Source organism: Tamandua tetradactyla, chromosome 2 (assembly GCF_023851605.1).
Source record: "Tamandua tetradactyla isolate mTamTet1 chromosome 2, mTamTet1.pri, whole genome shotgun sequence".
In the NCBI taxonomy this organism is placed as follows: Eukaryota; Metazoa; Chordata; class Mammalia; order Pilosa; family Myrmecophagidae; genus Tamandua; species Tamandua tetradactyla.
The window spans coordinates 146702294-146728453 of NC_135328.1; the positions used below are offsets into that span (position 1 = coordinate 146702294).

At 38.3% G+C, this 26160-nt stretch overlaps 1 pseudogene; it reads right to left on the minus strand.

Annotated features, from left to right (window-relative positions):
- Window positions 1-12: 12 nt before the first annotated feature.
- On the minus strand, window positions 13-23241 carry LOC143657609 (death-associated protein kinase 2 pseudogene; annotated as a pseudogene).
- Between the last annotated feature and the right edge of the window lie 2919 nt (window positions 23242-26160).

Here is a 26160-nt window from a genome sequence, read left to right on the forward strand (position 1 = left end):
AGTTACAAAGTTTCAGCCCGGGTGCAGCGGGTCGGGGCGGGCCCGGGACTGCAAGGAAACTCGTGGGGGGCGGAGCCGCCCAACTGCTGACTTTCCCTCTTTGCGCCCTGCTCGCACTCTGGAGTGTCCCGGCGGTACTTTCCTTTTCAAGGGGCGGAGTGTAGGTCCGACATGCATCCTGGGGAGCGCTTGTTTGAGGTCACAGTCTTATTGATAGCATAACAGTCCCAGTGAAAGCAAAAACATCCTAAAAAAAAAAAAAAAAAAAAAAAAAAGGATCTGCATGTTCTGTTCACTTTAAATGCTTTGTATTACAATATTGCCTCTTGAGTAAACCCTCGCTGTAAATTTCTTAAAACATATTTTTGCTTTATATTTTGGATGAAAGAGTAATGACTTAACTCGCTTCTTTTTTTTCCTACTACTACAGTGATATTCCTACTCCCAACTAATGTTAATCATAATGAATTGATAACTTTTAGCGTTATACATGGGCATATTATGATATTCATATTTGCAAAATTACCTCTTGCTCATTTGAATTAGTCATTAACCATGAGGAGAAAGTTATTAGTCGGCCAAAAAAACAAAGAAGTGTGGATAATTTCAGCTGACTGACACAGAGAGGGCACCTCCGCATTTCATGGGACTCAATCTGGGGCCAGAGTTAACCCTGAGCTGGGGAAATCCGAAACCATGTTTCTAGCCCCGTTCCCATCCCACTCCCATCCTCACCTCCTTCCAGCCTTGCCTGCATCTCCTCCGCAGCCGAGGAGCTTTATCTCCTAAGTATGCTTAGAGATTCTTTGGGCACTAAATAATTCCTACTTTTCAGTTTTGGTTATGTATTTACATCTCTCCCTAAGAGAGCGTTAGCTTCTTTGAGTGCAGAGTGTACCTGTATTATTCAGAGCTTTCTCTCCTCTCCCTCATCCTGCCACCTATGTTTTAGCAGCTGGCACAGAGTCAAAGGTGTGTCAATAAATATCTCTGAATGCCTCCTATGTGCCAGCCATTGCAGTCATCGAATATTTGTTGAATTTATATGTGACGTGTTTTTACACAGATCTGTTTGGATGCATATGTTGGGAAACTCGCTAGCTGTACACCTAAACATCTCCTGCTCAGTGTGTTACCCTGGAGTAACCAAGAAGAAGAAACATTAAAGAAAGTAAAACATCAGGCCCCCTCCCCTGCAATTTACCTATGGCGTTGCTGAACCAACACACAAATCTGCAACTATCAAATACAATTATTCTTTTTATGCACACCAGGAAACTTAGCGAAATGGAGAAACTCCTGGTAGAGTAGTTGGCCTTTTAAAAAAAAGCAAAAACAGAAAATTAAAAAGTGACCTTTTAAACTTAACATTATGCGTTATTAACCATCTTTATGGCAGTAAGTGGAGAGAAGGGCCTTGCCACTGAGTTCACTGAATAAATTAAACCAATCTTATCCACACCTTTAGATACAGCAATCACTTGTATCATCTTTGATTATGATTAGGGTGACCACATCATTTCCCTCCAAACCAAGACACTGCGGAGTATGAAAGGGGGAGAGGAGGCGCTATCAGTAACTGTACTGGCATAACAGGAATAAATCAGGTCATATGGTCTCTGTAATTATGAACAGCAGCCAAGTGTTAATGATTTTTGCCACAGAACTTCACTTGATGCTTTCATATTGTTTTCTAGTTCATTTGCATTAGTCATTTCTGGAGAGTTAAAAGTTAAAGTACGGAGAGTCAAACAAGAGTTTGCAAAACGTCATCCCACTGAGTCAACATGCTCTATCTATTCAGTACATAAGACATCATAGCTAAAGGGGAAAGTCATGCCAAGATCTCCAACCTGGAAGACCAATTAACGATCTAGATGAATTAGCGTTCTGTTTACACTTCAAGTTCTGAAAGCTAATTACTATTTAAATAAGGCCTTCTACCTTAATTGCAGCAGTTAACAGGTGAAAGTTTTGGGGAGGCCTGCCTTCCTGTCTGAAATGCAAACTTGAAGAAATGTAATTAAAGGCAGAATCATAGGTAAATAGCTTAGGAAATTAAAGTGTATACAAAATAACTTACAAATTTGCTCATCTTTCCTCTCTGCTAGCTTTAATATTATATTGGAATATGCACCAAACTGTAGTTTTGCCATTTTCTTCAGAAGCAGAAACTCTTCCTTTGAATCCTGATATTTACGACAGCTCCTTGCATATAACAAGCAGCAGAATAAATCTTTATTGAATTGAATCATAGAAGAACTGATGCTGGTAGAACAACACTTGTACATTTCTTTTTCCAGTCCCTGCATTCTTCCGACATTGGGTGTCATTGCATACTTAGGTCATTTATTCAATCAAATAACTGCTTAATAGGTACTTATAAGACAGTAAAGTAGGCTCTCAGAGGATTCAGAAGTGAATGCAAAGCAGCCTTTTTAGATCGAAGGCATTATGTGATTTTCTGAGGGAGGTTTTCCTTCTGCAGGCATTCATAAGAGGGAAGTGCCTTGGTAGACCCAGAAAAGGGGATTTTAAGGATCAGTGTGATGTTAATACTTTAGGCCAGTCTATATTTTCTTAAAATTTCTGAGAACTAAGAATGAGACATTTTGGATTAGTGGATGTTCCTGTAATTTATTTAATAATCACAAGAGAAGAAAAATAAGCAAATTTTTAAGCAATAAGTTATTAATCTCCAAAGACCCAGTCTCTGTCCACAGTTCAAAACAATGTTTTCCAGATGAAAGGAAAAATAATAATAAACCAATTTGCTCCAAAGATTCAGCTTTATCTCACGATCTTTAGGTCCCACCCTTGAATATCAATTTTTTTCCTATTGTGTTGCATTTTTTTCTTTTTTTTATTATTTTCAGAACATTCTAAATTAATGTTTCCTTCACATATAATTGTCTCATGTATGTCTCTTATGTCATCTTTTATCTCGAGAGACTCCAAACAATTATGCAAATTGTTGCCTGGGAAATATTCTGAAGTTAGAGTTAAGTGTTCTTTTCTATGACATTACCTCATGCAAAGTCACTGGTTAATTAAATTATCCACACTGCTTGATGCACTTGCCTTTCATTCAATTCCATTTGGTCTGGATTTTTCACATCACAGTAATGTAGTTCTCTCCCTAAATACACCAGGTATCAGATAATTCAGATAATTCAAGTAGGAAAGTTCTCAAAGTGTTGTTTTTTGTTTATGTTTTCATTTTCATTGTTGTTTAATCTTTCAAGTGCTGCCCTACTTATTCAAATTTTTTGCTCATTCACATATGTTAATTAAGTCATACTACAGTAGAAAGCTGACATTTGACTTTCCTTTAATAAGCCCTATCCACACGCTCAAAGACCAATATCATTTGGGTGAATATTCAAAAACCTCACCTAATTTAAATCATACTTGGAGAAGTTGTTCAACTACATTTTTCTAATTAAAAAAAAATCATTGACACTTAAATCTTATCTTCAAGAATTTGTACTTGTGTTTTAGAAAGGTTAACATATGAGGCAATCCCTCAGTAGAGTTGAGTTTCCTCACACTCAAGTGCTAAAGCAGTTAACAAAGGAACATACTATAGACAAAGAGGGAATGAAACCAATCCTGCATTTTACCCCATGATTTATGCTACTTTTCGTTCCAGCTATCAAGTTGCAGTGTGTCCAAAAAGAACAGAATGCCTTTCACACCAGTTGTTCTTACAGTTTCAATTTAACATTGTGGGAATCGTAATCTCTGAGCAAGTAAATACAATACCAAGAATTTCAGACTCAATAAATTTTGTTTCAAAGAGAAATAAAAAAATATTTTTGTTTCAAAAATAAATTCCATGCTGATAATGACAAAGGCTTGGGATAAAAAAAAATTTAAAAAAGAATGAAAGTCAATCTAACCCTAAAGATAAAACTGTCATTAAATTATACCAAGAAAACTGTTACCATAATAAATAAAACACAGATCTGAGCATCATTAACACACTAAGCTAAAATTTTAAAAGAAAGTTCCTCTAGTTCATTAACAATAAGAGCATAAAAATTTGTTTATTTACTATTTTGGATTTTTCTAATTTAAATTTGGTAAAACAGAAATATTTCATAATGCCATTTCAAATCTAATAGAAATACATATCCATATGCTCTAGATTATAAATTAGCAGCTTTAATGAACTTCAAATTCAATCTAAAAATTGTTTGCTCTGTTATTTAGCTACAATGGCATAGAGAAGAGAAAAAATTCTTTTAGTTTCAACCTACCAAGTGTATTTAATTCTGTAGCCATTACTAATCACTACATCTAGATTTTCACTAAAAGCGTATTTATGTTTTCCGTTTAGGATCCTTAGAGATTTGAGTTTGTAATAGAAACTTATTCCTTTATTTTTGACATCTAGCCCCCTTGCATGATGAAATGCTATAATCATTTGGAATGGGGGAGAGGTGGAAAGAAAAAGAACCTACTAGAGAAGCAGGAAGTGTTTCAGTCTACTTAATCATCAAAAGGGAAAGGATGAAAAATAATACCAATCAGTGTTTTCCTGTATGGAGTCAGATGATTCCATATTATTTTGAGAGCAATCCCAAAAGTCTAACTGAACAAGAAAACTTACACTTGGGGCCAAAAAGTCAGCAAAATGGTCATTAAAGCATAACCAGCTCACAAATGCTTTACCTCAATAGTAAAGCAGTAAATAGTAAAACAGTAATTGTTTTACAGTATGCATTACGTTCTGGGGGGATGGGGTGGGGGGTGGAAACAACCACCTAGATCAAATCTCTGTTTCCATTTGAGTTCCATACAAGTTTTCTTTCTGGTTACAGAGGAATGGGGTTATATCCATTCCTTTTCTACCTTTTGTTCATCTCCTGGGATTAGTTCCAGAGAAGCAGCTGGGGGCCTCCAGGAGCTGGTAGCATTGCTCAGTTTAGAGGTCAACAGAAAGCCCTTCCGTGGTTAAGCCTGTGCTGCCTGAGTCCCATGAAACCCCTGCTGCTGGGTGTATTGCAACAAAAGGGCTACCTGAATAAAACCAGGGAGGTGAACCAACAAGCTTCACTTCTGTCCTGCTCCAAATTATGTCCCCTACGGTGTCACACATTGGCCAGCCAGGTGGAGCAGGGAGTGCAGGGAGTAGGGTGCCAACCAGCTCTGCCTTACCTGACAGGCCCTGATACCCTGGAAGAGGCCAAATTTGCCTACTGTACCGCCTACTCTCTTGGGGTCGCTTCCCTTCCTGGCCTCCTCCCTGCATTACACTACTGTCATGCTGTTGGATAGCTTCATTTCCACAAAGGTGTGGCCAAAGTTGTTTCTTTTCTCGTAGAATTTGTGTTTTAGAAGGGAACTCTGAAATACCTACTAGCTTTATCACTGAAATCTCTTACTGGTCTGTAACTAGCCATGTAGCCTTGAGCAAGTGAACTTCTTTGGGCCTCAAGTCTACACTTCTAGAAAGAGAGGGTTTGGGTCCAAAGGCACTTGAAAGAGCCTTCCAGCTGGAAACTTCTTGCCAATAGTGACGTGTCAGCTGTCTAAGGCAGATGATGGGAGAGGCATTTTTGCATGAAGCCTTGACTTTAATCAGCACTTGATTGTTTTTTAAACATTTAGCACTCACTGTATGAAATATATCTTTCTGACACTATGAGCCTCCATCCTTTTTAAGTTGTGTCACTATACAACCGGATGTGTCTCAAACATGCACTATGCTAAACTCCTGCACTGCGATGAGAGAAAAAGTTCTTCCCCTACACCTCTTTTTCTCTTTAACATCTGGTTCCGTCCACATCTTCTCTACAGTGTGGAACCTCGGAGAAGAGAAGAAATCTTCATGTAACTGACAAGGTCTGAAATCTGGCCGATTATATTTTCTATGATCTTTTCTAATTTTTTCTTCTGAAAGTACTGGTTTCTGCAGTTATTTGCTGTAAAGTGGGAGCAGTTCAGGGGATGGTAATGGTGCTATCTTCAGTTACTTATTAACCCACTAAGAAACTGAAAAGGATTCCCTTCTGGGAAAAGGGAGTTTTATGTAGTTGACAAAAAGTCTTTATCTTCAAAGGCCCAGAGGCCAAATCGTTGTCAATCTCCAGTAAAGCTTCCTTACAGACTTCCCATGGAAGAGTGCCCAAAGGGGAAGACCAGTCATGGAGAAAAGTAGCGCTTGATGAATCCTAAATTTACCATTTTAGCCATCAAGGGATAAACTCCTAACTGCCATCACACACTAGCCCAGAGAAGGAGTCTCAACTGTCACAACCAGCTCTGCAAATATGATCATCAAGTAGACAAAGAATTACTCCTAAGCCCGCATTTTCTTAATATGTTATTTATATCCTCTGAACAAACCATGCACAACCTCCTGCCAGATTTCCTGGCTAAAATTTAAATCTCTCTACATCCCATCATACAGCATTTACGTACAACAGCCTGAGTGGAGCCCACACAGGAGTTACATTTCTATAGATGCACTGCCAAAAGTAACTCATTTGGGAACCAGAGGGGATTTATTTTATCCTTGAGCCATGTAATTCCAGAATCCCACTGATTTAGGGAAATCATATGCAATACAAAATGTATGGTAATAATAAGTGATCTTAGATTCATCAACCAATAACAGAAATGAAAAAAGAAATTCAAATGTTTTCATTGGGGAAATCCTAAACTGTGTCGACAGATTTGTAGCAAAATAACAAAAGAAATAATAAAATAGTAAAGCCCAAGAAATCTAGATTTTCAAGGATTCTTTGCCCAATAATAATAATAATAATCAATAGATATCAAGCAAGGCATAGCAAGACATTATATTCTAAAAACAAGCAAGGTGTAACTAATTAAAAATATCTCTGAAGCTTACCATTTAATTTGTTTCAAATGCCTCTAATTATGATGGTTCTAAAATTTGTCTGCAAATTCTTTGATATTGTCTTCTTTAACAGGTAGAGCCTGATTTCCCTCCGCTTGAGAGTGACTCACTTCTACAAAATAGAATATGGAGGAAATGAAGGTGTGTAGTTTTTGAGACTGCCATAAATGACACTGTGAGTTCTGCCTATTTTTGTCTTGTATCACCAATTGTGTGGGAAGCTGGGCGCCATGCTGTGAGGACATGCAAGCAACCCCCATGCAGATGCCCACTTGGCAAGAAATTGGGGTCTCCTGCCAACAGCCAGCACTAACTTGCCAGCCATGCGAGTATGCTACCTTGGAAGCAGATCCTTCTTCCCCTGTCTTTAGATACCTGCAGCCCTGGCTGACATCTAGACTCTAGAATGTAACCTCATGAGAGACCCTGAGCCAGAGCTACCCAAGTAAGCCATGCCTGGATCTCTGACTCACAGAAACTGTGTGAGACAATAAATGCTTACGTTTTAAGCCACTAACTTTTGGGGTAAATTATGCAGCAATAGATAAAATAAAAAATTTCATACATTTTCACAGTAAGATTTCTATCACAGCAATATACAATATGCCTCTACTTTAAACATTATACTTTAATTTATCCATTGTCAATCCCATTGCATTAAAAAGGTCAGCTCCACAAAGGCAGAAAATTTCTCTTTAGTTTTTTTTGTCTTTTAGTGCCATGCATTTGCAGTGAGAACAGTGCTTGGCACAGAGTAGGTAGTCAGTACATATTTTTGGTTGTGTGAAGCATTTGATGAATTAGTCACTATCTCTATCAGATAAGGAAGTAGGGATAAAAAATATCTGGTTTTTTGCCTGTTTCTTAGGTAGTAAACTAAATAAACTTCAAAAGAGGCTGGATGATAATATTTATGATAAAGATAGAATAACCTTTCTAATGTTACAATCCTTTATGTTCTAGAAACAGTACCTATGAAATCTATTTGCTGACGAAAGGAAAGACTCACCTGGGGATAAAATTGTATATCTCCACAGAGTATTCAACAACACTCTAGTAGGAGATGAAGGAATTCTATATACAAACAAACAAAAACCCAAACAATAACAGAAATGAAACCTACAACACCCCATGATCTGGGAGAATGAAACTTCTAGATAAGCATATGATTAACTCTATCAAAAACGTGAAAATGCTGATGGATTGTAACATGAGTACAATATGGTAAGTCTTCTTAGAGCGAAAACAATATCACAGTGTTAATTTTCAACACTTACAAAGCTGTTGCTTTCCTGTATGTACTACATAACCAGATAGGCCAGTAAATAGCAGTTTTCCCATTTGCATCTGAAGACCCATCTAATCAATCTAATTATTTTCCACCCATGGCCAGCTGAATCTTTCTGTACTAAATTGACTCTATTCAAGTTATATAATTTCCTTTGCATTCTTCTGTGACAGTTACTTACTTTCTTTGCACTCACTGGGCATTAAAGAAATGCTTAGTAAAAAGCTGTACTATATTTCATTATTCAGGTCCAAGATAGGTTTAAAAAGCCTATGATGGTCACATTGTTAATTCAACAAGGAGCTGAGTGTCTATTACTAGCTCCAACAGTTCTAGATGATATACATGAACCATACTTTAAAAATATTCTTTCCTCAAATAAAATATAAACCATCCCCCCGACCACCACCACCAAATTTTATGATAGTAAATGTATCATCACTTTAGCCTTACATTTGGCATTTGGGGGGATTAGCTTTGCAGCTGAATTATCACAAAGATGGAAACTATGGGGGTCCAGTGAAATCAGAGCTAACTAAACTTTTCAGAAGCAGAAATGGTCATGCCAGGTCTTGTATAGTTTGTTTGAACTACAGCCAGATTGACTTACAGGTCCTTAAGAGAATAATTCTACATGATAAAGGAGAAAGAAGAGAATTAGCAGAGAAAAATGGGAGTGCATAAATAAATCAAAGACATCAGATCTGACTTAATAATGGGACTCCACCTATAATAGAAAAATGGCAATAGAATTCTTTATGAATTATTGGTGCCGGAGACATTAAAGAACTAGAATTGTTTGATGAGCCTTATATTTGGAAGCAACAAGGAGAGGAAGGTGGTTGGGGCCAGGTAGTTACTACGATGGGCATAATCAGGCAGCAACTTCTCCTGGTCAATTAGTTTAGAAATTTAAATACAGAGAAATGTCATAAACCAGGTACAGAGAGCTCTCAAGTAATAATAATATTTGGAGGAGGAGTGCTCAGGAAAATCATGGTGAAAACAAAATACGATGAAAAGTACACCATCATAAAGTATCTGGGTTTTGCCACCTATGCAGCCAACCCCACCCCACCACCCCAGAATGCCTCCATTCTCTGCTCTGCCCAGTAGCCCACTGAGACTGTTCACACACTCGTGGGCCAGGCCCCGTGCAGGTGTGGGAATACAGCAAAGTGCGAAACAGACAGAAATCCCTGTCCTTATGGAGCTTACTTTTGAATGCGCAGGGGATGGACAATAAATAAAACACATAAGAAATATGTATTACAATTTGATGTTAATTCTTCACTTTAAACCAAGAATGTTAAAAGAAAAATTTAAATGACAGAGAAAAGCCTTTTATATTTACTCACATATTTACCGTTCCCGAAGAATTACCCCTCCCCCCCCCCCAGGAGTGAGGGAGTTGAGTATTGATATGCCAACTCTCCTTAGGCATAGATTGAGGGTTACTTCCTGAGGAGTGTTAATTCTCTGGCATGGAGCATGCTCTTTGGGCCAGAGAAAGGCCTTAGGCATAAGGATGTAGTTACTGGCGATTGATCACAGGGCCAATTTGCTCTGAAATGGTAAGGGCTGAGGGGAAAAGGGTTGGCCAGGGTTTGCTACAGTTTATAATTATACATCCTATGCTTCAGGTGCATTACTAACAGGCATACTACTGCCTGGGTTCCTATCTATGGAGCTAAGGGCACATACCTTCCCAGAACACATGCACCCCCTTCTAGAACATGCTCTGCACCTGGAATCCTGAAATTCTGCCCAAATAACCCCAAAGCTGCCTCGTGGCCCGTGCAGGTTTCTTCCCTGGGCCCAGACTTCTAAGGGACTGCACTTATTCACAAAGAGGTGGAGCTGAAGCTTGGTTAGGTGGCGTTGGGTGTCCACATCTTGTATGAAAGTCCTTCAAAGGGAGGATGGAGCCAGGAGTGAAAGGAGAAGTCCGCATCTCCCACGCAGTGCCAGCATGGAATTCTGAAGAGGCTAGAAGTTGATATTCAAACCTAGTCTCTTGGGTTGTCAGAATGATATGGCAACGTTGGAGAAAGTTTTAACCTTTTATTTTAGAACAAAACAGCTACAGGAAACCACTCGAAACAGATGTGAAGCTTAGTGAATTATAATAAGGCAAACAGCCTTGAAAACACCCGAAGCTAGAAATAAAACTTGGCCAGCTGCCCCCAAAGTTCCTTCTTTGTGTGCTACCCTAGTCACCATCAACTCTCCAAAAGTAATCATTGACATTATTTTACTAATCACTTTTGTGATTTCTGTATAGTTTAACTATACAAGCATTTCAGCCCTAGATACTCCTGTTTGGTCTTATCTGTTTTTTTTTTTTTCAATTGACAGGTCTTTTAAGTCTTTTTTAACATACAATCTAGTTTTCCCCTCCATCCTTTCCTTTTACTTGCAATTTATCTGTTCAACATTCCAGGTCATTTGACATGTAGAGTTTCCCACAGTCGGGATGTGGATAGTTGCATACTCATCGTGCAGTCCAACATACTCCTCAGTCCTCCATGTTTCCTGCAAACTGGCAGCTGGATCCAGAAATTTGACTAGACTCAGACTCAGGTCTGATCTTTTTGACATGCCTATAAGTGGTCTTGTGTTTTTTCATCAGGAGGAATATAATATCTGGCTCTCACACTTTTTTATATTGGCAGTTATTGATGCTCAGTGCTTACATCTGTTAAATCATTGGGAGTTGCAAAATAGTGGTGTTCTAAATCTGCCATTCACTTTTATTTATTAAACATCCCTATGCTTCTCTTATTTTTTTTCAGCTTTAGTGAATATTTTCTACAACCAAGGACAATATCTTACTTAATTTCAATATAATAATCAAAATCAGGAAATTAGTGTGTTATCTAAGCTGCATATCTTATTCAAATTTTTCCAATTGTCCCCATAATGTGATTTTACTGGTATGATCTTATCTTGGATCACAGTACCTTGCATTTAGCCTCCTTTCATGGAACAATTCCTCCGTCTTTCTTGACCGTTCATAACTTTTGGAAGGTAGAGGCCTGTATCTTGTAGACTGTTATTCAGTTTGAGTTTGTCTCTTGTTTTCTCGTGATTAGACTCACCTATGTATCATAAGTAAAACACCATGAAAGTGATATTGTGTCCTCCACAGTACATTTTATCAGGAAGCACACAAAATATTTTTTTTACAGTCCTATTTTTAAAATTTTATTCTAGTAACATACAGGCAGCATAATTTTTCCTCTTTTAACCACGTTCAAATGTATCAGTCAATACTGTTAATTATGTTCATAATATTGTGCTGCTCTCACTACCAAATTGTTTAGAATTTCTATTTAGATTGTTTAAAAAGTTTTGATAAAGTTGTATTTCATGTTCTTTAAAGGATATTTTTATTGAGAAATCTTCACATGCATACAGTCCATCCATAGTATACAATCAATGACTCACAATATCATCACTTAGTTGTGGATCCATCACCATGAGCATTTTTAGAACATCTGCATTACTCCAGAAAAAGAAATAAAAAGAAAAAACCCATACATGCCATACCCCTTACTCCTCCTTCTCATTGACCAGTAGTATTTCCATCTACCCAATTGTTTTTGCCCTTTATCCCCCCTATTATTAATTTATTTTTATCCTTAATGTTTTAACTCATCTGTCCATAGCCTGGATAAAAGGAGCATCTCACACAAGGTTTGCATAATCACACGGTCACACTGTAAAAGTTGACAGTTTTCTCCAAGAATCAAGGCTACTGGAGCACAATTTAACAGTTTCAGGTACTTCCCTCTAGCCACTCCAATACACTATAAACTATAGAGGGATATCTATATAATGCATAAGACTAATCTCCAGGATAACCTCAAGAGTGTTTGAAATCTCTCAACCACTAAACATTTATTTTGTCTCATTTCTCTCTTTTGGTCAAGAAGGTTTTCTCAATCCCGTGATGTCAGGTCCCAGCTTATCCCAGGAATCCTATTCCACATTGCCAGGAAGATTTACACTCCTGGAAGTCACATCCCATGTAGTGGGGAGGGCAGAGTTCACATGCCAAGTTGGCTTAGAGAAAGTGGCCACATCTGAGCAACAAAGAGGTTCTCTGGGGGTGACTCTTTGGCATATTTATAATTGTGATTAACTTATCTTTTGCAGGAATAAGTTTCACAAGATTGAGAATTCAACTTATTGAATTGGTTGTCCTCACTGCTGTGAGAATATCAGGAATTCCTCAAATGGAGAAGTTTAATTTCCTCCTTTCTTCCCAGTCCCCCAAGGGGACTTTGCCAATACTTCTTTATTCTCTGCCTGAATTACTGTAGGATATATTGAGTCATCACACTAACTTGTACAAACCAACAAGGTCTCACGTTTGATTCAAGATTCCATATAATTATGGAGGAGGCACATGCTATTGATTTGCCCCATTATTCCTGATTTTAACATTGATTACTTGGTTAAGGTGGTGTCTTCCAGGTTATTTTACTCTAAAGTTACTATTTTTCCTTTTGTAATTAATAAGTCCCTTGTGAGGAGACACCTAAGCTATGTATACATCCTATTTCTCATCCTAATTTGGTGGCTAAATTTTAGCTCACCAATGTTAGCATCTATATCTAATTCTTGCATAAAGCAAATCATAGTTGTATTTATTACCTGATGAAGATTTTATAATTCTGTTATTCTTTCAACACATTTATTGCTTGGAATCCTGCTCTGTGAGCTTTCTCTTCTAATGCATTTATGTATTTATTCAATAATTTATCAGTAAGGACTCATGAATTATAATTTTAATTCTAGTAATTATAATCCATTACTATTGTTATTTATTTAGTTGCTCAAATGATATAAGATTTGATTAGTGAAAGCCTATTCAAGGTGAATCCTGTGTTCTTTAGATAGGTTCTCATTGTTTCTTTCTTTGTGGCACCATAAGACTGTTCAGATTCATCTTGTACTTAACCTGTCACAGCCCTAGAAGGAGCATTTCTCCCCAGTTCCTTTTATTGATGAAAGGCATTATTGAAAACCAGGATCTGGGCACTAGATGTGCTCACTGGTGCTAGGTTGTCATTGTTTCTAGGCACTCTTAGCAGACAGAGCTAGGAAATACATCCATACACACACATATAAGCACATACACATACACATACACACACAAAAGCACATAAACCCATGCAGCTACCTACATCTATTTCTATCTCTATCTCTATCTTTATACCTATCATCTATCTATCTATTTGTCTGTCTATCTTCTATTTATCTAACTATCTATCTGTCATCTATCTTTATCTATCTATCTGCCTGCATGTATATTAAAAACTAGGAGTTCATACTGCTACCTCCTATACCACAGGATTCATTCTGGTCTTCTCCATTTCCTTGTTTGTAACTTCCTTTTCTTACAGAAAGAAACACGGCTCTCATTATTCACAATGTATGTACATATCTGTTCAATCATAAGACACACGTCAAGGCGTTTCAGAAGTGCCAGCCCATACTACTATGAAAACAAATCTACTAATGAGAATAAAGTTTTTGTTTATATACTTTCTGTCTTTAGCCTCTGATTATACAGTCAAAATACTGAATTGCAAAAGTATTGAGGTTAGTTCTCCCCATTCCTCCACTGTTCCTTCGGTGTGGTTCTGTTATTCATTTGAAGGACTACTAGATATATTCATTTGTACTAGGTATATTTACAATCCAATTGGTTTTTATCCCTACTGTATTTTTTTTGAGTATATGAAGCATTAGCATTGTCCTAAAAATCAGAAAAGGAGAGTTTAATCCATTTACATTCAGTATAACTGACAGGGCAGGACTTACTTCAGCCATTTTGTTCTTTCTTATATATATGTTATGTATCTTCTTTGTTCCTCTTTTTCTTTAGTGTAGCCTTTTGTGTATAGTTCGTCTTTTGTGATGTAACTTATCTCTTTTTCATTTCCATTTCTGTCCATGTTTTAGATACTTTCTTTGTGGTTACTCTGGAGTATTTGTATCAAACAACCTAAGTCTATCTAACCTAACCTACTAGTTCAAAAGGTTGTGATGGAAAGCCCACGCAGCCAGAGACCTTTGGAGATGGAGAAGGAAAATGCCTCCAGGGGAGATTCATGACACTAGAAGCCTGGAGAGAAAGCTAACAGGTGTCACCATGTTCACCATGTGCTTTTCCAGTTGAGAGAGAAACCCTGAATGTCATTGGCTTCCTTGAACTAAGGTATCTTTCCCTGGGTGACTTAGATTTGATATTTCTATAACCTTGTTTTAATTCAGACATCTTCACAGCCTTAGAACTGTAACTTTCAACTTATTAAATTCCCCTTTTTAAAAGCCACCTGTTTCTGGTATATTGCATTTCTGCAGCTTGCAAACTAGAACAGATTTTGGTACAAGAGAAGTGGGGTGCTACTGCAGTTTGCAAATGCCAAACATGTTGGAATGGTTTTTTAAATGGATAAGGGAAAAATTCTGGAGGAGTTGTGAGAAGCTTGATACAGAATGCCTAGAATGCTTTGAAGAGACTGTTGGTAGAAATGTGGACTCTAAAGATATCTTTGATATGGCTCTAGACAGAAATTAGGCATGTATTATTGCAAACCAAAAGGAAAGTGACCCTTGTTTTAAAGTTGCAGGAAATTTATCAAAACTGACTGCTGGCTTTAGATGGAAGGCAGATTTTAAAAGCTGTGAACTTGGATATTCAGTAGAAGAGACTTCCAAATTAAATATGGAAGGTGCAGCCTGGTTTTTCCTTGCAGCTTATAGTGAAATGTTCCAAGGAAGAGATTAGCTGATAACTAAACTCTTGGGGACAAAGAAACCAGAAATCTATGTGCTAGAAAATTCTGGGCTTCTAGGAAGGGAGGCCCCAGAGAATAGTGCCCCATGTGAGGATTTAGCCAAATGTGGAACCAATCAGCCATTTCAGAAAAAGCCAGATTTGGAGATGGAGTTATTCAGAAAGGATTTGTGGAAATTCCTATCTGATGGTCATGATCTGAGCCTACTGCATAGAGAGCAAACAAGAGTGCATGGGACCTGTATAAACGCAACCACTGCCAGTCTGGACTAAAGGTCTCAGAAAAGGGACAAACTGAAGATAAAATAACTTCAGAGACAGAACTATGGAATCTAAAGTCTGAAGTCAAGAGACCTTCAGGCCAGGAGAGCTGACCCACCCAAGCACTTGGAGAAGATAAGTTTGCTCGGAAGGCCGAAAATGGGCCTTCCACCTCATTGCAGTGGAAGAGTTGTGCTGCCTCAGGTCTTAGAGAGGGTGGAGCACATTCCTTGGGGATTGGGGAGAGTCTGGCTGCCACCACATGGAAGGGTTGACCATGTGTCCCTGAGATGTCAGAGAGCCCGGGTGCAGCACTGATGCTCAGAGAGGATGGAGCTGAGAAAAATGTGGTCTCCCTATTGTCCCCCATGGTTGCATTTGGAGAGATTGGAGAGAGGCAGGCTGTTGCATAGGCTCATTGAAAGGTTGGGACTGCTGCTTTCTAAAGCCCCAAAGATAAATGACTCTTAAAACTTTGAAATCTAATGGAGGTTTCCCTGCATGTTTCCAGAACTGTTTGGGTCCAGTGACCTCTGTTTACCTTCAAATTTCTCCCTATGAAAATGGGAATTTTTATCCTATGATTGTCCCTCCTTTGTATATTGGAAGCACAAAACTTGTTCTGAGTTTTGCAGGTCCAGAGCCAGAGGAGGATTTTGCCTTAAGACAGACCATGCCTGTAGCTGACTTTGATGAGGTTTTGTTTCTGACTTTATATTACATTTGCATTGTGACTGAAATGCTTTAAGTCTTTCTGATGTTGTTATGGAATGAATATATTTTGAATTTGAAAAGAATGTATCTTTTTGGGGTCCAAAGTATAGAATGTGCTGGTTTGAATCTGTGTGGTACTCCAGAAAAGCCATGTCCTTTAATCCTCATTCAGTATTGCTGTATGGGAGCTTTTTGATTATCCATGGAGATGTGACCCACCCAATTGTGGGTGGTAACTTTTGATTAGATGGTTTCCATGGAGATGTGTCTCCACCATTCAAGGTGGGGTTGCTAACTGGAGCCCTTTAAGAGGGAACCATTTTGGAAAGAGCCATAAGAGTCCATGCAGCCAGAGACCTTTGGTGATGAAGAAGGAAAACACCCCTGGGGGAGCTTCATGAAACAAGAAGTCTGAAGAGAAAGCTAGTAGATGTCATCATGTTCATCATATACCTTTCTAGTTGAGAGACAAACCCTGAATGCCATTGGCCTTCTTGAACCAAGATATCTTTCCCTGGATACCTTAGGTTGGACATTTCTATAGCCTTGATTTAGTTTGGACATTTTCATGGCCTTAGAATTGTAAACCCGCAGCTTATTAAATTTCTCTTTTAAAAAGCCAGAAAAAAAAAGGTTATGGTTACTCTGGAGTTTGTATTAAACAGCTTAAGTCTACCTAACCTAACCTTCTAGTTCAAAAAGATAGCAACTCAATAGTATACACATTCACTGCTCCCATTTCCCTCAGTTTCCCCTCTTTATGTTGTTTTTGTCACATATTACCTCTCTATATTTTGTATGGAAATATTTTTTACTCAATTGCATTCTAAATGTATAAGGAATAAAGAGTAGAGTTACATACTGAGGATAGCATAGTATTGGGTTTGCATTCACCCAGATAATCACCCTTACTGGAGATCTTCACTTCTTCATGCTGTGCCAAGTTACTATCTCCTGCCCTTTCCTTTCACCCTGAAGAAGTCCTTAGCACTTTTTTGTAGAGTATGTCTTTTGGTGATGAATTCTCACAGTTCTGTTTATCCTTGATTGTCTTTAGCATCTATTATTTTTGAAAAACAGTTTTGCAAGACAAAGAATTTTTGTTGCATTTTTTCTCTGTCAGTACCTCAGATATGTTGTAGTGTGCCTTCTTGTCTCCATAGTTTCTGATGAGAATCCCTTGCATAAGGTGAATTGCTTTTCTCTCTCTGTCTTCAGAATTCTTTATTTATCTTTGGCATTCAACATTTTAATTAATAGATGTCTTGGAGTATATCTATGAGGATTTATCTTGTCTGGAGTTTGTTGTACTTCTTGGATATGTATACTTGTGTCTTCCATAAGATTTGGGAAATTTTCAGCCATTATTTCCTCAAATATTCTCTCTGGCCCCTTTTCCTTCTCCTCTCCTTCTGGGACTCCAACAATGCATATGTTGGTATGCTTCATGTTTTCCCACAGGTAACCTTAGGCTCTGATTACTTTTTTACACTCTTTTCTCTGTCTGATTTTCTAATTATATGGTTTTGATAGTCCTATCTGATTCTTTCTTCTACCTTTCAAATCTGCTTTTGAATGCCTCTATTGTATTTTAATCTCCATTATTGTGCTTTTCATCCAATAAGTTCTATTATGTTCCTTTAATACAATTTCTTCTCTTCCTTCACATATTGTCTTCATTATATCCTTTAGTTCTATATCAAAATTTAGGTTTTTTCCCAAGCATATTTTCCTTTAGACCCTTGAATTAATTTAGGAGATTTGACTGAATGTCTTTGATTAATTGTTCCAATGTCTGTGTTTCCTCTGAAGTTTTAATCTGTTCCCTTATTGGGCCATCACTTCCTATTTCTTTGTATGGCTTGTGATCTTTTGTTGATGTCCAGGCATTTGATTGTTTTGATGTGCTAACTCTAGAAGTCTTTTTCCCCCTCTTGCCTAGAGTCCTAATGTAGATTGGTTGTGTGTTGAGGTTCCTCTTCAACACGTGGTCCAATTTATATGGAACCTTTAAGCCCATATTTAACAATTTGGATTTTTTCAGGTCTCTTGCACTTGCCTTTTGTTCTGGGCATGTGCAGTAACTGTTAAGATGACCCCATTATGTGTGGCGCTTTCCCCTCCAAGAGAGAATTTCCTTTCCTCTGTTCCTCCTCAGGGAGTACTGGGCTGTTCCTATGGTTTTTATACAAATTTTCCTCCCAAATAGCAGCTATGATTTGCTCAATTTCTGTCTTGTACTCTGGGCCACCTTTTCACTTCCGCTTTCAGTACTGGGTCTACCCTGTCTTACAGTGGTTCAGTTGCTCCTTTTCTTGTGGCGTTTTTGCCCCTGGTAACTTCTGCATTACAGGAACCTGACCCACAGAGCAAGTGGTTCAAAATTTCCATGTTTTTTCATTTCGGTGCACCAACAATTAGGGACCCAGTGAGAGAATGCAGAACTCTCTGGTAGTTCTGCCATGGTTGCTTTGGTTTATAGGGAACCATTTTGTATGCAGAACACTTAGGCCATGCCTTGGGATTAACTATGTTTCCTTGGGTCCCCATGCCTGAATATACTCTGTGGTCAGAAACCATAGCAGGAGGTGCCTAGGCCAGAGCACTGCCACTGTGCGTTTCTTAAGTCAGATGGGACTTTGGAGCATGGAGAAGGGATCTGAACTGGCATGTCTGTGCTGCTCTCCACCTCTTTCTCTCTCTCTCTTTTTTTTTTGGTGTGTTTTTTCTTTGCTTTGCTTCAGTGTTTGTGGAGTCTTTCCCAGTCTCTACCATTCTCCAGAATTCCAAACAGTTAAATCTGCCCTTTCATTTAGCTGTCTCAAAGGGGAAATGTTCCCAGGATGTATTATGCCACCATTTGAATGACATCATTCCCCATGTATATTTCATTATTATCCACTTTTTCTCACATGAAACATTGCATATCAAAGATGCTTTATTTTTTTTACCTTCTTCATTTATTGTATCTGGGAAATCATTTCAGACAGTTCATTCTTTATTTCAGCAGCATAACACTCCATTGCATGAACATAACATAATTTATTGAACTATTTGCTTATGTATGAATATTAGATTGCTTCTACTAGTTGGATAATTGTAAATTATGCTGCAGTGAATAATCCTGTACATGAGTATTTTTTTATTGTTGGAAATATGTTTATCTTCTGGGTAAATTCCAACAATTGACTTTGTTGGGCAAAAAGTAGAAACATATGTAGTTTTATTAGATATTGCTAAATTCCCCTACAAATGGTTGTATAAGTTTGCATTCCTACTAGCGATGTATGAGATTGTCTGTTTTCCATGGTCTCAACTAACAAAATATGTTTTATCTGCCAATCTGATACATGAGAAATATTATCTTAGCGTAGTTTCAATTTATATTTCCCTAATTACAGGTCTCTCCATATTTTTTATTGTTGTACTATTCTATCTTGTCTCTATAATAAATCTGTTATAATCTCTCTTTTACCCTCATTTAGACCTAGTTCTACACACAACTATACATTTAATGCTCATTATCAGTCCTTATGTCAATGTCTCGAGTTATTTTAGTTATCTAAAACTCATAATCTATTAGGTTTCTTTGGACAGACTCACTGGAACAATATTCCCTATGTTCTTGCATTTTGATAACAGTTTATCCTAAACTTTTTTTTTTTTTTTTTTTTTTTTTTTTAAAGGAAAGACAGAGAGAAGGAAGGAAGGATAGAAGGAAGGAAGGAAGGAAGAAAGGGAAACATTTTTAAACATTTTCTTGTTTTATTGTATTCTGTTTCTCCGTTTTTGTTACATGGGCTGGGGCCGGGAATCGAACCGAGGTCCTCCGGCATAGCAGGCAAGCACTTTGCCCGCTGAGCCACCGCGGCCCGCCCTATCCTAAACTTTTACATGTGAAGGTCAGTTTTGCTAAATATAAAATCCTTTGCTCACATTTTCTTTCTTCAAGTATCTTAACCATTGTTATTCCATTTTCTTCTGGCATAAACTGGTGGTGTCTAAAGTCTAATGATAAGCCTATTTTATATTCATTTTAATCCATATGTTCTTTTTGCCTAGACGTTCAAAGGAATTATTTCTTTTTCTTTAGTATAATACTTCAGTGCTGATATTCTGGTATGATATTTTCAGTTGTGCTTTTAAAATGTGGAGGTTCATTTGGTTTTTATTTCAGGAAAGTGTTTTTGAATTATAAGATTTTTCTTTTGTTTTTATCTTTGCTTTATATTTATTCTATATGCTTGGTTTTCTTCTTCAGGGACTCCTATTGTTTATATTTTAGCTCCTCTTTGTCTGTTGTTAACATTTGTCATGTTCTCACTTTTTTCTTCTTTCTTGGTTCTTTTCAATTCTAAAATATTTTCCCTTTCTGTCTTCTTTTTATCTAAGTGCATTTTCTTGTATTTATTTGCACTTGAGATCCTTTTAGTTTAGACTTCATTTCTAAAATATTCTTCTTGTATTTCTTATTCTTTCTTGATTCACCTCATTTCTGAGTTTTTCGAACTATGACTTTCATAAATGTTATTCTTTCATGTCTCATATTGATGTCTTTTATTTTATCTTCACATAGTATGTTACAGTTTTCATGTATTTTGTTAGTATGTCTTTCTGGTATGCTTTTAATTATATGTAATGATGATTTTTAGCTTCTTATTTCCTTTTACTTATTGTAATTTTTAAGGAATTTTATCCTAACACTTTTCTGTTGCTTTTTTTTTCCAGATAAAACAGAAATTTAATTTAAAAAATGAAAAAAGAAAAAAAGAAACAATACAATGAGCTGGCAACAGGCTGTTTTAAGAGGTTTGCATATGTTGGTCAGCCTGATACCCTGACTACATGTGGGTTCTGGGAGGTCACTGAATTGGCCCCTCACACCCCAAGATTCACTCACTCATCCTGTAAAGCCTCTGACTCACTGGTATAATTTTGGATCAGTCTGGTTCTATGCTACCTCCCTATAAAGAAAGCTGTCTGAGCCTGACCTTTACACCCATCCACCTCTCCCATCCAGGCCTCCTTTCTCTCTTGCTCCTCATAATGCCAGCCAAGCTCCACCCACAGGGATAAAATGGAATATCCTGCTTTCTTCATATAGAAGACTGGGACTGCTGGACCCACGGTTTTCCCTTTATCCATTTGCCTCTCTACCATTTTACCTTGTCCATCTCAGTGCAAATAGCACTGACCTCCTGTTCTGCCCCTCAGATAATGTCATAACACACTCACTTTCCACACTCACACACACAGGTCCAGATCTCAATGAAGTTATATTTCATTCTTTCCTTAAGTCCACACCCTCACCCCAGGTTCTAAGATTGGCAGACAAATGAAAGCTAGTTTTATGGAAAATTCGGAACTTTGGGAATGTTGGAGTCTCCTCCAGAGGAGACAACACAGTTCCCGGTGGTATGTTGTCTCCCCTGAAAATACTTCTAAATCTTGCAGGCTCATCTCTCTTGAAAAGTGTTCAGGGATGCAGAGTGTTTCAGGGTGCTAGTTATTGTCTGGATGTAAGAGCTGGGCTCAGGCCTCCCTGGAGGCCACTGTGAGCTAGACCAGTTAGGATGTGCTGCTCCTTCTCCAGGGTTGGAGGGCTTTCCTCTTGGTGATATCCTCCTGTGTCACACTCACAATTCCTCAGGTTCTTGTCCAGCCTCAGGCATAACTTTTTCATAAGGAAGTGAGTAAGGTGGTGGCACAGTGTGCTAAAGCTGCTGGAATGCAATATACCAGAAAGGTATTGGTTTTTATAAAGGGGATTTACTAGGTTACAAGTTTACAGGTCTAAGTCCATAAAAATATCCAAACTAAGGTATCCAGAAAAAAAATCTTGACTCTAGAGAAAAGCCAATGTCTGTAACATGGGGAAGGCACGTGGATGGCATCTGCTGGTTCTTGTTTCGTGTTCTGTTGCTTCCATCTTCTGATGCCAGTGCCTTCCTAAGCATCTGTGGGTCCACACTTAAGTCCTCCGTGGAAACTGAATTTCATCTTTTATCTTAGCATCTCCTGGGGCCAGAGATTTCTCCTCTTCAGGTTCTGGCTAACTTTGTGAGTTCTTACTTAGCAACTGGGCTTTTTCTGTCTTGATCTCCAAATGTCTGCATCTATGTCACTTCTGAGCTTTCTCCAAAACAGTCCCCCTTTTAAAGGACTCCAGTAAACTAATCAGGGCCCACCTTGAGTGGGTGGAGTCACATCTCCATCTAATCAAAAGGTCACAAGGTCATTTGGGTGCCACATCTCCATGGAGACAACCTAATCAAAAGGTTCCACCCTACATTATTGAATCAGAATTATAGAATATGGCTGCCCCTAAAGATTAGATCAGGATAAAAATAAACATGGCTTTTCTGGAGTACACAACAGTTTCAAACCAGAATGGGAACTTACACAAAGAATCAATGATGAAGGAGAGCTTCTACCCTTGGCAGACATACTGCTTCTTGAAGTTCTCCAGGTTGACCACAGACTCCCTGCACACCATGGCTTGCTGGCTGTCCACTGGCATAATCCAGCAGTGCCTGAGAGCATCTTGGATTATGAGCCACCTCTGCATCTCTTTAACCAAAAGCTTCTGAATGAAGTCCTTGGCCACCTCACTGGTCTGACTGAAGAATTCTTCATCAAAATCATAACTCACTACCGGAATATTTGCCAGCATTTCCTGCTTTGTGTCTCACAGGAAAGGGGACTCTCCACTTAGGAAACTGTAGGTGATGACACCTATTTTCCACACAGCAGCCTCCAGCCCTAGGGGCTTATAGTTCATGATTTCTGAAGCAACAAATTCTGGCATCTCCCAAATGTTGTTAAACTCAAATCCATCTTTTATTTTATGAGCCAGGCCAAAGTCAGTCAGCTTGTTTGTATGGAATGGGAATATTCTTGTCTAACAACATAATGTTTTCTGGCTTGAGATCAAAATGAGCAATTTTCTTGGTGTGAAGGCAATTCACCCTGTCCAGGATTTGGTTAATGAAGCTGGTAATTTCTCCTCACTCAGTGATTTCTCCTGGGCCAGAGAGTCAAAGAGCCTTCTGGACACCAGCTCAAGGATGAGCAGCGCATTGGTAGAGGTCTGTAGTCACGGACGTTGTGCAGCACAATGACATTGGGGTGCAACACCTGCCACAGAGTGCTTACCTTCTGTTTGCTCCATCTTCTCCCTGCATATATCCCTGCTGCTTGGCCTGGCTTGATGAGCTTGGCTGTGCACTCAAGCCACTGTGCATTTTCCCCCAGCTCTTCTTCACAATGACAATGACCGAGTTTTAAGGCCATGAAAATATCCAGATCAAAGCACTATCAAGGCAAGGCTTTCTTACCGAAGACTGGCTGCCAGCAATACTTGGCTCTGCCACATGGCAGGGTACATGGTAGGGTCTGATGTTCTCTTCTTCTTTTCTGGGTTTTGCTGAACTAAGTAGCTCAGACTTTTAGAAAGGTTTGGTTCAAATCGATTTTGTAACTTCACAGAATTCTTTCTCCTGCTGCTTCAATGTAGAGCTAAAATATGATGACTTGTTGTCTGAAATTTTTTGGCTATCTTTTTTTTTTCTTGGCTATACTTTTATCTGTGTCTTCTTTGTCTTTCATTTTTCTTTTAAGTGTGGTCTTTAGTTTCAAGTGTTCACAGGGGTTACAGAACATCACCTCCCTCTAGTCTTCTGCACTTCTCTTGAACTTATTCCGCACTGATGGGAAGCCTCCCTTCCCCAGTTTCAGCTGCTGTTTTAAATTAACCCTCACACTTTCCAGTAAAAATGTTTAGATTTTTTTGAGTTTGTCTGTTCCCGGGTACTTCATACGTTCATTGCTTTCTTCGGATTTACTGTACACAGACTGATAGCAATGCAGGTCTTGTGACTATTGGTCATTTGTCCCCATCCATACTATTTTAGAGTTTGTAAGGATAGCTTGATAACTTCTCACCACATTTGTCATAATATCCCCTATGGGTGGTTTGTTTTGCTACCTCTGTTTTTATGTAGGGATTGGGAAGATGCAAAAGCTGTATTGCCACTGCCACCGTGTTTTTCCCAATATGGAATTTGTACCATTTGTACCATTTGATAGGATAAAACTTCTGCTTTGACTAGTTATCAATGAAAACTGAATCTTCTGCTTACAATTTTATACAGATGGTGATTAGAAAAGTCCTCCACAGACTGAACCTTCATGTCAGTATGCCAGGTGTGATAGATTGTACAACGTCCTCCATCACCATGAAAGAAGTCAGATGAGGAGAAATAGGAAGACAGATACCCATATAATGGAGGCAGAGATTGATGACTAGCAAGCAATCACCAAAATTCTACAGATTTTGGAGAAGGCGTGGCATGCCAATCCCTTGATTTTGGATTTCTAGTCACCAAAACTGTGAGACAATAAATTCTTATTGTTTAAACCAAGCAGTATATGGCATTTGTTCTAACAGCTCTGACAAACTAAGATACCAGGTAAATCCACACAGTGCAAGCTAAGAGTATTCCTAGATGCCAGTACTACACCAAGACAGCTGGAAATACATTAATTATATACAAAGAAATTGACTGAAAACCACATAAATATGTCCCAATAGGTTTAAACTTAGTGTATCTCCATCCAGCTTTTCCTTAGCTGCATCACAAAATTTTCCATGGCCATCAAATGCTACTCAACACAAGGGGAAGTTGAATTTAAAAGAGAGAATGGTCTCAAGTGATTGTGGTTAAGATATTTTAGTTTTACAATTATTTTATTTTTACAAACATATGACTACACAGAAACATGGGTGGGAGGAAGCTCTGAAAGTTAAGTTTCACTTGCTTCTCAGCAATCTATCTCCAAACCTTTTGCTACTGTTCTTTTCACATACACATCTATTTTTAACAATTGCTATATGTGGTAATGCTGACTTTCACAGCTGCAGAACTCTAGATCTAAATCTCAGTTGTCACACAAATACCTGAAGTTCCAGGGAACACCAGATTAAATACAAAGAGCTCAGCACATCTCAGAATTTAGGAATAACAGTTACAACTTTGGAAAAGGTTGTAAAAGCTTACAATCTAGCTTTACAATAGGCATTCACCTGATAACTTATGCTCTTGAATTTAATTCTCAAGAGTTTGCATATTATGATTAGCCCATATTAGTGAGGCATAATAATATTTGTCCTTTTGTTTTTGGCTCCTTTAATTCAATTAATTGCATGCCTCACAACTTCATTCCTTCTTACAGCTGCAAATTAGTATGTATACACCACCTGTTCTAGTTTGCTAGCTGCCAGAATGCAATGTACAAGAAACAGAATGGCTTTTAAAAGGAAAATTTAATAAGTTGCTAGTTTAAAATTTTAAGGCCAAGAAAATGTCCCAATTGAAACAAGTCTATAGAAATGTCCAATCAAAGGCATCCATCCAGAGAAAGACACCTTGGTTCAAGGAGGCTGATGAAGTTCAGGGTTTCTCTCTCAAGTGAGAAGGCACATGGTGACACAGTCAGGGCTTCTCTCTCAGCTGGAAGGGCACATGGCAAACATGTCATCATCTGCTGGCTTTCTCTCTTGGCTTCCAGTTTCATGAAGCTCCCCAGGAGGCTATATCCTTCTTCATCTCCAAAGGTCACTGGCTCGTGGACTCTCTGCTTCATAGTGCTACAGCATTCTCTGCTCTCTCTGAATCTCCCATTCTCCAAAATGTTTCTTCTTTTATAGCACTTCAGAAACTAATCAAAACCCACTCAAATGGGTGGAGACACATCTCCCCTAATCCAGTTTAACAACCACTCTTGATTGTGATATACCTCTGGAACGATGATCTAATTACATATTCAAACATATGGTATTGAATAGGGATTATTCTGCCATTACAAAATGGGATTTTGATTAAAACATGGCTTTTCTAGGGTCCATACATCCTTTCAAACCAGCACACCACCATTCTGTCTTCCATTCCTCAATGGATACCCTTAGGTTACCTCCATTCATTACAAATCCTTGTCCATTGCTGCCATAAATACCAATGTGCAAATGTCCATTCCTGTCCCTTCTCTTAGTTCCTCCAAATATACACCTAAGTACGTGGTTGTAGGATCCTATGGCAACCTCAGTCCTAGTCTCCTGTGGAGCCACCACATTGCTCTCCAGAAAAGCTGCACCACTCTCCTTCCATACCAACAGTGAATAGGTACATCTCTCCACATTTTCTCCAGCACTTG